Here is a 12,529-nt window from a genome sequence, read left to right on the forward strand (position 1 = left end):
CTCTGATAGTCCACAGATTAAAGAATGACACCAGACGTGCATCTGAAACTACTACTGGTCTTCCATGGAACGATCAAAGCGTAGACCGTTGGAGACATTACTCCCATGGAGGAAAGTGCGCATGGTGACTGTTGTATTCAATCCCGATGCAATTTCTGATATTCATCTACACTCTGATAGTCCACAGATTACAGAATGCCTCCAGATGTGCATCGGAAACTACTACTGGTCTTCTTTAGAACGATCAAAGCGTAGACTGTTTCAGACATTACACCCATGGAGGAAAGTGCTAATGGTGACTGTTGTATACACTCCCGATGCAATTTCTGCGTTTCATCAACATTTCTAAGGTCCACAGATTACAGAATGCCTCCAATTGTGCATCGGAAACTACTACTGGTCTTCCAGGGAACGATCAAAGCGTAGACTGTTTCAGACATTACACCCATGGAGGAAAGTGCGCATGGTGACTGTTGTATTCAATCCCGATGCAATTTCTGATTTTCATCAACACTCTGATAGTCCACAGATTACAGAATGGCTCCAGATTCACATCGGAAACTACTACTGGTCTTCCAGGGAACGATCAAAGCGTAGACTGTTTGAGACATTACTCCCATGGATGAAAGTGCGCATGGTGACTGTTGTATTCAATCCCGATGCTATCTCTGAGTTTCATCAACACTGTGACAGACCACAGATTACAGAATGCCACCAGATGTGCATCGGAAACTACTACTGGTATTCCAGGGAACGATCAAAGCGAAGAATGTTTGAGACATTACTCCCGTGGAGGAAAGTGCGGATGGTGATTGTTGTATTCAATCCCGATGAAATTTCTGTGTTTCATCAACACTCTGATAGTCTGCAGATTACAGAATGCCACCGGATGTGCATCGGAACTACTACTGGTCTTCCAGGGAACGATCAAAGCGTAGACTGTTCGAGACATACCTCACATGGAGGAAAGTGCGCATGGTGACTGTTGTATTCAATCCTGATGCAATTTATGTGTTTCATTAACACTCTGATAGTCCACAGATTACAGAATGCCTCCAGATGTCCATCGGAAACTACTACTGATCTACCAAGGAATGATCAAAACGAAGACTGTTTGACACATTACTCTCATGGAGGAAAGTGCGCATGGTGAGTGTTGTATTCAATCCCGATGCTATTTCCGTGTTTCATCAACACTCTGATAGTCCACAGATTACAGAATACCTCCAGATGTGCTTCGGAAACTACTACTGGTCTTCCAGGTAACGATCGAAGCGTAGACTGTTTGAGACATTACTCCCATGGAGGAAAGTGCGCATGGTGACTGTTGTATTCAATCCCGATGCAATTTCTGTGTTTGATCAACACTCAGTTAGTCCACAGATTTCAGAATGCCTCCAGATGTGCATCGGAAACTACTACTGGTCTTCCAGGGAACGATCAAAGCGTAGACTGTTTGAGACATTACTCCCGTGGAGGAGAGTGCGCATTGTGACTGCTGTATTCAATCCCGATGCAATCTCTGTGTTTCATCAACAGTCTGATAGTCCACAGATTACAGAATGAAACCATTGGGCATCGGAAACTACTATTCGTCTTCCAGGGAACGATCAAAGCGTAGACTGTTTGAGACATTACTCTCATGGAGGAAGGTGCGCATGGTGACTGTTGAATTCAATCCCGATGCAGGTTCTGTGTTTCATCAACACTCTGATACTCCACAGATTACAGAATGCCTTCAGATGTGCATCGGAAACTACTACTGTTCTTCCTATGAACGTCCAAGCGTAGACTGTTAGAGACATTACTCCATTGGAGGAAAGTGCGCATGGAGACTGTTGTATTCAATCCCGATGCTATTTCTGTGTTTCATCAACACTCAGTTAGTTCACAGATTTCAGAATGCCTCCAGATGTGCATCAGAAACTACTACTGGTCTTCCAGGGAACGATCAAAGCGTAGACTGTTCGAGACATACCTCACATGGAGGAAAGTGCGCATGTTGACTGTTGTATTCAATCCCGATCCAATTTCTGTGTTTCATCAACACTCAGTTAGTCCACACATTTCAGAATGCCTCCAGATGGGCATCGGAAACTATTACTGGTCTTCCAGGGAACGATCAAAGCGTAGACTGTTTGAGACATTACTCCCGTGGAGGAAAGTGCGCATGGTGACTGTTTCATTCAATCCCGATGCAATTTCTGTGTTTCATCAACACTCAGTTAGTCCACAGATTTCAGAATCCCTTCAGATGTGCATAGGAAACTACAACTGGTCTTCCAGGGAACGATCAAAGCGTAGACTGTTTGAGACATTACTCCCGTGGAGAGAAGTGCGCATGGTGACTGTTGTATTCAACCTGATGTAATATCTGTGTTTCATAAACACTCTGATAGTCCACAGATTACAGAATGCCTCCAATTGTGCATCGGAAACTACTACTGGTCTTCCAGGGAACGATCAAATCGTAGACTGTTTCAGACATTACTCCCGTCGAGGAAAGTGCGGATGGTGACTGTTGTTTTCAATCCCGATGCCATTTCTGTGTTTCATCACACTCTGATAGCCCACAGATTACAGACTGAATCCAGATCTGCATCTGAAACTACTACTGGTCTTCCATGGAACGATCAAAGCGTAGATCGTTAGAGACATTACTCCCATGGAGGAAAGTGCGCATGGTGACTGTTGTATTCAATCCCGATGCAATTTCATGGTTTCATCAACACTCAGTTAGTCCACAGATTTTAGAGTGCCTCCAGATGTGCATTGGAAACTACTACTGGTCTTCCAGGGAACGATCAAAGCGTAGATTGTTTGAGACATAACTCCCATGGAGGAGAGTGCGCATGGAGACCGTTGTATTCAATCCCGATGCAATTTCTGTGTTTCAACAACACTCTGATAGTCCACAGATTACGGAATATCTCCAGATGTGCATCGGAAACTACTACTGGTCTTCCAGGGAACGATCAAAGCGTAGACTCTTAGAGACATTTTTCATATGGATGAAAGTGCGCATTGCGACTGTTTTATTCAATCCCGATGCAGTTTCTGTGGTTCATCAACACTCTGATACTCCACAGATTACAGAATGCCTCCAGATGTGCATCGGAACCTACTACTGGTCATCCTGGGAACGTCCTGTCGTAGACTGTTAGAGACATTACTCCCATGGAGGAAAGTGCGCATGGTGACTGTTTTATTCAATCCCGATGCAATTTCTGTGTTTCATCAACACTCAGTTAGTCCACAGATTTCAGAATGCCTCCAGATGTGCATCGGAAACTACTACTTGTCTTCCAGGGAACGATCAAAGCGTAGACTGTTTGAGACATTACTTCCGTGGAGGAGAGTGCGCATGGTGGCTGCTGTATTCAATCCCGATGCAATCTCTGTGTTTCATCAAAAGTCCGATAGTCCACAGATTACAGAATGCCACCAATTGTGCATCGGAAACTACTGCTCGTCTTCCAGGGAACGATCAAAGCGTAGACTGTTTGAGACATTACTCTCATGGAGGAAGGTGCGCATGGTGACTGTTGAATTCAATCCCGATGCAGTTTCTGTGTTTCATCAACACTCTGATACTCCACAGATTACAGAATGCCTTCAGATATGCATCGGAAACTACTACCTTTCTTCCTATGAACGTCCAAGCGTAGACTGTGAGAGACATTACTCCATTGGAGGAAAGTGCGCATGGGGACTGTTGTATTCAATCCCGATGCAATATCTGTGTTTCATCAACACTCAGTTAGTCCACAGATTTAAGAATGCCTCCAGATGTGCATCGGAAACTACTACTGGTCTACCAGGGAACGATCAAAACGTAGACTGTTTGAGACATTACCCCTGTGGAGGAAAGTGCGCATGGTGACTGTTGTATTCAATCCCGATGCAATTTCTGTGTTTCATCAACACTCAGTTAGTCCACAGATTTCAGAATGCCTCCAGATGGGCATCGGAAACTACTACTGGTCTTCCAGGGAACGATCAAAGCGTAGACTGTTTGAGACATTACTCCCGTGGAATAAAGTGCGCATGGTGACTGTTTTATTCTATCCCGATGCAATTTCTGTGTTTCATCAACACTCAGTTAGTCCACAGATTTCAGAATCCCTCCAGATGTGCATAGGAAACTACTGCTGGTCTTCCAGGGAACGATCAAAGTGTAGACTGTTTGAGACATACCTCCCGTGGGGGAAAGTGCGCATGGTGACTGTTTTATTCAATCCCGATGCAATTTCTGTGTTTCATCAACACTCAGTTAGTTCACAGATTTCAGAATGCCTCCAGATGTGCATCGGAAACTACTACTGGTCTTCCAGGGAACGATCAAAGCGTAGACTGTTTGAGACATTACTCCCGTTGAGGAGAGTGCGCATGGTGACTGCTGTATTCAATCCCGATGCAATCTCTGTGTTTCATCAACAGTCTGATAGTCCACAGATTACTGAATGCCTCCAGATGTGCATCGGAAACTACTACTGGTCTTCCAGGGAACGATCAAATTGTGGACTGTTTCAGTCATTACTCCATGGAGGAAAGTGCGCATGGTGACTGTTGTATTCAATCCCGATGCAATTTCTGTGTTTCCTCAACACTCTGATAGTCCACAGATTATAGAATGACTGCAGATGTGCATTGGAAATTACCACTGGTCTTCCAGGGAACGATGAAAGCGTAGACTCTTAGAGACATTTTTCATATGGATGAAAGTGCGCATTGCGACTGTTTTATTCAATCCCGATGCAGTTTCTGTGGTTCATCAACACTCTGATACTCCACAGATTACAGAATGCCTCCAGATGTGCATCGGAACCTACTACTGGTCTTCTTGGGAACGTCCAAGCGTAGACTGTTAGAGACATTACTCCCATGGTTGAAAGTGCGCATGGTGACTGTTGTATTCAATCCCGATGCAATTTCTGTGTTTCATCAACACTCAGTTAGTCCACAGATTTCAGAATGCCTCCAGATGTGCATCGGAAACTACTACTGGTCTTCCAGGGAACGATCAAAGCGTAGACTGTTTGAGACATTACTCCCATGGAGGAGAGTGCGCATGGTGACTGCTGTATTCAATCCCGATGCAATCTCTGTGTTTCATCAACAGTCTGATACTCCACAGATTACAGAATGCCACCAATTTTGCATCGGAAACTACTACTCGTCTTCCAGGGAACGATCAAAGCGTAGACTGTTTGTGACATTACTCTCATGGAGGAAGGTGCACATGGTGACTGTTGAATTCAATCCCGATGCAGTTTCTGTGTTTCATCAACACTCAGTTAGTCCACAGATTACAGAATGCCTTCAGATGTGCATAGGAAACTACTACTGTTCTTCCTAATAACGTCCAAGCGTAGACTGTTAGAGACATTACTCCATTGGAGGAAAGTGCGCATGGAGACTGTTGTATTCAATCCCGATGCAATTTCTGTGTTTCATCAACACTCAGTTAGTCCACAGATTTCAGAATGCCTCCAGATGTGCATCGGAAACTACTACTGGTCTTCCAGGGAACGATCAAAACGTAGTCTGTTTGAGACATTACTCCTGTGGAGGAAAGTGCGCATGGTGACTGTTTTATTCAATCCCGATGCAATTTCTGTGTTTCATCAACACTCAGTTAGTCCACAGATTTCAGAATCCCTCCAGATGTGCATAGGAAACTACTACTGGTCTTCCAGGGAACGATCAAAGCGTAGACTGTTTGAGACATACCTCCCGTGGGGGAAAGTGCGCATGGTGACTGTTTTATTCAATCCCGATGCAATTTCTGTGTTTCATCAACACTCAGTTAGTTCACAGATTTCAGAATGCCTCCAGATGTGCATCGGAAACTACTACTGGTCTTCCAGGGAAAGATCAAAGCGTAGACTGTTTGAGACATTACTCCTGTGGAGGAAAGTGCGCATGGAGACTGTTGTATTTAATCCCGATGCAATTTCTGTGTTTCATCAACACTCAGTTAGTCCACAGATTTCAGAATGCCTCCAGATGGGCATCGGAAACTACTACTGGTCTTCCAGGGAACGATCAAAGCGTAGACTGTTTGAGACAGTACTCCCGTGGAGCAAAGTGCGCATGGTGACTGTTTTATTTAATCCCGATGCAATTTCTGTGTTTCATCAACACTCAGTTAGTCCACAGATTTCAGAATCCCTCCAGATGTGCGTAGGAAACTACTACTGGTCTTCCAGGGAACGATCAAAGCGTAGACTGTTTGAGACATACCTCCCGTGGGGGAAAGTGCGCATGGTGACTGCTGTATTCAATCCCGATGCAATCTCTGTGTTTCATCAACAGTCTGATAGTCCACAGATTACTGAATGCCACCAGATGTGCATCGGAAACTACTACTTGTCTTCCAGGGAACGATCAAATTGTGGACTGTTTCAGTCATTACTCCATGGAGGAAAGTGCGCATGGTGACTGTTGTATTCAATCCCGATGCAATTTCTGTGTTTCCTCAACACTCTGATAGTCCACAGATTACAGAATGACTGCAGATGTGCATTGGAAATTACCACTGGTCTTCCAGGGAACGATGAAAGCGTAGACTCTTAGAGACATTTTTCATATGGATGAAAGTGCGCATTGCGACTGTTTTATTCAATCCCGATGCAGTTTCTGTGGTTCATCAACACTCTGATAGTCCACAGATTACAGAATGCCTCCAGATGTGCATCGGAAACTACTACTGGTCTTCCAGGGAACGATCAAAGCGTAAACTCTTTGAGACATTACTCCCTTGGAGGGAGGTGCGCATGGTAACTGTTGTATTCAATCCCGATGCAATTTCTGTGTTTCGTCAACACTCTGATACTCCACAGATTACAGAATGCCTCCAGATGTGCATCGGAAACTACTACTTGTCTTCCAGGGAACGATCAAACCGTAGACTGTTTGAGACATTACTCCCGTTTAGAAAAGTGTGCATGGTGACTGTTTTATTCATTCCGATGACATTTCTGTGTTTCGTCAACACTCTGATACTCCACAGATTTCAGAATGCCTCCAGATTTGCATCGGAAACTACTACTGGTCTTCCAGGGAACGATCAAAGCGTAGACTGTTTGAGACATTACTCCCGTGGAGGAAAGTTCGGTTGGTGACTGTTGTATTCAATCCCCATTAAATTTCTGTGTTTCATCAACACTCTGATAGTCCACAGACTACAGATTGAATACAGATCTGCATCGGAAACTACTACTGGTCTTCCTGGGAACGATCAAAGCGTAGACTGTTTGAGACCTTACTCCCGTGGAGGGAAGTGCGCATAGTGACTGTTGTATTCAACCTGATGTAATATCTGTGTTTCATAAACACTCTGATAGTCTACAGATTACAGAATGCCTCCAATTTTGCAACGGAAACTACTACTGGTCTTCCAGGGAACGATCAAATCGTAGACTGTTTCAGACATTACTCCCGTCGAGGAAAGTGCGGATGGTGACTGTTGTTTTCAATCCCGATGCCATTTCTGTGTTTCATCACACTCTGATAGCCCACAGATTACAGATAGAATCCAGATCTGCATCTGAAACTACTACTGGTCTTCCATGGAACGATCAAAGCGTAGAGCGTTAGAGACAATACTCCCATGGAGGAAAGTGCGCATGGTGACTGTTGTATTCAATCCCGATGCAATTTCTGATTTTCATCAACACTCTGATAGTCCACAGATTACAGATTGAATCCAGATGTGCATCGGAAACTACTACTGGTCTTCTTTGGAACGATCAGAGCGTAGACTGTTTCAGCCATTACACCCATGGTGGAAAGTGCGGATGGTGACTTCTGTATACACTCCCGATGCAATGTGTGTGTTTCATCAACATTTCTAAGGTCCACAGATTACAGAATGCCTCCAATTGTGCATCAGAAACTACTACTGATCTTCCAGGGAACGATCAAAGCGTAAACTGCTTCAGACATTACACCCATGGAGGAAAGTGCGCATGGTGACTGTTGTATTCGATCCCGATTCAATTTCTGATTATCGTCAACACTCTGATAGTCCACAGATTACAGAATGCCTCCAGATGCACATCGGAAACTACTACTATACTTCCAGGGTACGATCATAGCGCAGACTGTTTTTTTTTTTAGACATTACTCCCATGGAGGAAAGTGCGCATGTTGACTGTTGTATTCAATCCCGATGCAATTTCATGGTTTCATCAACACTCAGTTAGTCCACAGATTTTAGAGTGCCTCCAGATGTGCATTGGAAACTACTACTGGTCTTCCAGGGAACGATCAAAGCGAAGATTGTTTGAGACATAACTCCCATGGAGGAAAGTCCGCATGGTGACCGTTGTATTCAATCCCGATGCAATTTCTGTGTTTCAACAACACTCTGATAGTCCACAGATAACAGAATATCTCCAGATGTGCATCGGAAACTACTACTGGTCTTCCAGGGAACGATCAAATTGTGGACTGTTTCAGTCATTACTCCATGGAGGAAAGTGCGCATGGTGACTGTTGTATTCAATCCCGATGCAATTTCTGTGTTTCCTCAACACTCTGATAGTCCACAGATTACAGAATGCCTCCAGATGTGCATCGGAAACTACTACTGGTCTTCCAGGGAACGATCAAAGCGTAAACTCTTTGAGACATTACTCCCTTGGAGGGAGGTGTGCATGGTAACTGTTGTATTCAATCCCGATGCAATTTCTGTGTTTCGTCAACACTCTGATACTCCACAGATTACAGAATGCCTCCAGATGTGCATCGGAAACTACTACTTGTCTTCCAGGGTACGATCAAACCGTAGACTGTTTGAGACATTACTCCCATTAGGAAAGTGCGCATGGTGACTGTTTTATTCATTCCGATGAAATTTCTGTGTTTCATCAACACTCTGATAGTCCACAGACTACAGAATGCCTCCAGATGTGCATCGGAAACTACTACTGGTTTTCGAGGTAACGATCAAAGCGTAGACTCTTTGAGACATAACTCCCGTGGAGGAAAGTGCGCATGGTGACTGTTTTTTTCAATCCCGATGCAATTTCTGTGTTTCATCAACACTCTGACAGTCCACAGATTACAGAATGCCACCAGATGTGCATCGGTAACTACTACTGGTCTTCCAGGGAACGATCAAAGGGTGGACTTTTTCAGTCATTACTCCCTCGGAGGAAAGTGCACATGGTGACTGTTGTATTCAATCCCGATGCAATTTCTGTGTTTCATCAACACTCTGATAGTCCACAGATTGCAGAATGCCTCCAGATGTGCATCTGAAACTACTACTGGTCTTCCAGGGAACGATCAAAGCGTAGACTGTTTGAGACATTACTCCCATGGAGGAAGGTGCGCATGGTGACTGTTGTATTCAATACCGATGCAGTTTCTGTGTTTCATCAACACTCTGATACTACACAGATTACAGAATGCCTCCAGATGTGCATCGGAAACTACTACTGGTCTACCTATGAACGTCCATACGTAGACTGTTAGAGACTTTACTCCCATGGTGGAAAGTGCGCATGGAGACTGTTGTATTCAATCCCAATGCAATTTCTGTGTTTCATCAACACTCAGTTGGTCCACAGATTTCAGAATGCCTCCAGATTTGCATCGGAAACTACTACTGGTCTTCCATGGGACGATCAAAGAGTAGACTGTTTGAGACATTACTACCGTGGAGGAAAGTGCGCATGGTGACTGTTGTATTCAATCCCGATGCAATTTCTGTGTTTCATCAACACTCTGATAGTCCACATATTACAGAATGCCACCAGATATGCATCGGAAACTACTACTGGTTTTCCAGGGAACGATCAAAGCGTAGACTGTTTGAGACATTACTCCCGTGGAGGAAAATGCGCATGGTGACTGTTGTAATCAATCCCGATGCAATTTCTGTGTTTCATCAACACTCTGTTAGTCAACAGATTACAGAATGCCACCAGATTTGCATCGGAAACTACTACTGGTCTTCCAGGGAACGATCAAAGCGTAGACTGTTTGAGACATTACTCCCGTGGAGGAGAGTGCGCATGGTGACTGCTGTATTCAATCCCGATGCAATCTCTGTGTTTCATCAACAAACTGATAGTCCACAGATTACAGAATGCCACCAGATGTGCACCGGAAACTACTACTGGTCTTCCAGGGAACGATCAAAGCGTAGACTGTTTGAGACATTAATCCCATGGAGTGAGGTACGCATGGTGACTGTTGTATTCAATCCCGATGCAGTTTCTGTGTTTCATCAACACTCTGATACTCCGCAGATTACAGAATGCCTCCAGATGTGCATCGGAAACTGCTACTTGTCCTCCTATTAACGTCTAAGCGTAGACTGTTAGAGAAATTACTCCCATGGAGGAAAGTGGGCATGGAGACTGTTGTATTCAATCCCGATGCAATTTCTGTGTTTCATCAACACTCTGATAGTCAACAGATTACAGAATGCCACCAGATGTGCATCGGAAACTACTACTGGTCTTCCAAGTAACGATCATAGCGTAGACTGTTTGAGACATACCTCCCGCGGAGGGAAGTGCGCATGGTGACTGTTTTATTCAATCCCGATGCAATTTCTGTGCTTCATCAACACTCTGATAGTCCACAGATTACAGAATGCCACCAGATGTGCATCGGAAACTACTACTGGTCTTCCAGGGAACGATCAATGAGTGGACTGTTTCAGTCATTACTCCCATGGAGGAAAGTGCGCATGGTGAATGTTGTATTCAATCCCGATGCAGTTTCTGTGGTTCATCAACACTCTGATACTCCACAGATTACAGAATGATTCCAGATGTGCATCGGAACCTACTACTGGTCTTCCTGGGAACGTTCAAGCCTAGACTGTTAGAGACATTACTCCCATGGAGGAAAGTGCGCATGGTGACTGTTGTATTCAATCCCGATGCAATTTCTGTGTTTCATCAACACTCAGTTAGTCCAGAGATTTCAGAATGCCTCCAGATGTGCATCGGAAAATACTACTGGTCTTCCAGGGAACGATCAAAGCGTAGACTGTTTGAGACAGTACTGCCGTGGAGGGGACTGCGCATGGTGACTGCTGTATTTAATCACGATGCAATCTGTGTGTTTCATCAACAGTCTGATAGTCCACAGATTACAGAATGCCACCAATTGTGCATCGGAAACTACTACTGGTCTTCCAGGGAACGATCAAATCGTAGACTGTTTGAGACATTACTCCCATGGAGGAAGGTGCGCATGGTGACAGTTGTATTCAATCCCGATGCAGTTTCTGTGTTTCATCAACACTCTGATACTACACAGATTACAGAATTCCTCCAGATGTGCATCGGAATCGACTACTGGTCTTCCTATGAGCGTCCAAACGTAGACTGTTAGAGAAATTACTCCCATGGAGGAAAGTGGGCATGGAGACTGTTGTATTCAATCCCGATGCAATTTCTGTGTTTCATCAACACTCTGATAGTCAACAGATTACAGAATGCCACCAGATGTGCATCGGAAACTACTACTGGTCTTCCAAGTAACGATCATAGCGTAGACTGTTTGAGACATACCTCCCGCGGAGGGAAGTGCGCATGGTGACTGTTTTATTCAATCCCGATGCAATTTCTGTGCTTCATCAACACTCTGATAGTTCACAGATTACAGAATGCCTCCAGATGTGCATCGGAAACTACTACTGGTCTTCCAGGGAACGATCAAAACATAAACTCTTTGAGACATTACTCCCTTGGAGGAAGGTGCGCATGGTGACTGTTGTAATCAATCCCGATGCAATTTCTGTGTTTCATCAACACTCTGATAGTCAACAGATTACAGAATGCCACCAGATTTGGATCGGAAACTACTACTGGTCTTCCAGGTAACGATCAAAGCGTAGACTGTTTGAGACATACCTCCCGTGGAGGAAAGTGCTCATGGTGACTGTTTTATTCAATCCCGATGCAATTTCTGTGTTTCATCAACACTCTGATAGTCAACAGATTACAGAATCCCTCCAAATGTGCATGGGAAACTACTACTGGTCTTCCAGGGAACGATCAAAGCGTAGACTGTTTGAGACATTACTCCCGTGGAGGAGAGTGCGCATGGTGACTGTTGTATTCAATCCCGATGCAATTTCTGTGTTTCATCAACACTTTGATAGTTCACTGATTACAGAATGCCTCCAGATGTGCATTTTAAACTACCACTGGTCTTCCAGGGAACGATCAAAGCGTAGACTGTTTGAGACATTACTAACATGGAGGAGAGTGCGCATGGTGACTATTGTATTTAATCCCGATGAAATTTCTGCGTTTCATCAACATTCTGATAGTTCACAGATTACAGAATGCCTCCAGATGTGCATCGGAAACTAGTACTGGTCTTCCAGGGAACGATCAAAACATAAACTCTTTGAGACATTACTCCCTTGGAGGAAGGTGCGAATGGTGACTGTTGTAATCAATCCCGATGCAATTTCTGTGTTTCATCAACACTCTGATAGTCAACAGATTACAGAATGCCACCAGATTTGGATCGGAAACTACTACTCGTC

The sequence above is a fragment of the Schistocerca gregaria genome, chromosome 10 (assembly GCF_023897955.1).
Source record: "Schistocerca gregaria isolate iqSchGreg1 chromosome 10, iqSchGreg1.2, whole genome shotgun sequence".
Classification (NCBI taxonomy): domain Eukaryota; kingdom Metazoa; phylum Arthropoda; class Insecta; order Orthoptera; family Acrididae; genus Schistocerca; species Schistocerca gregaria.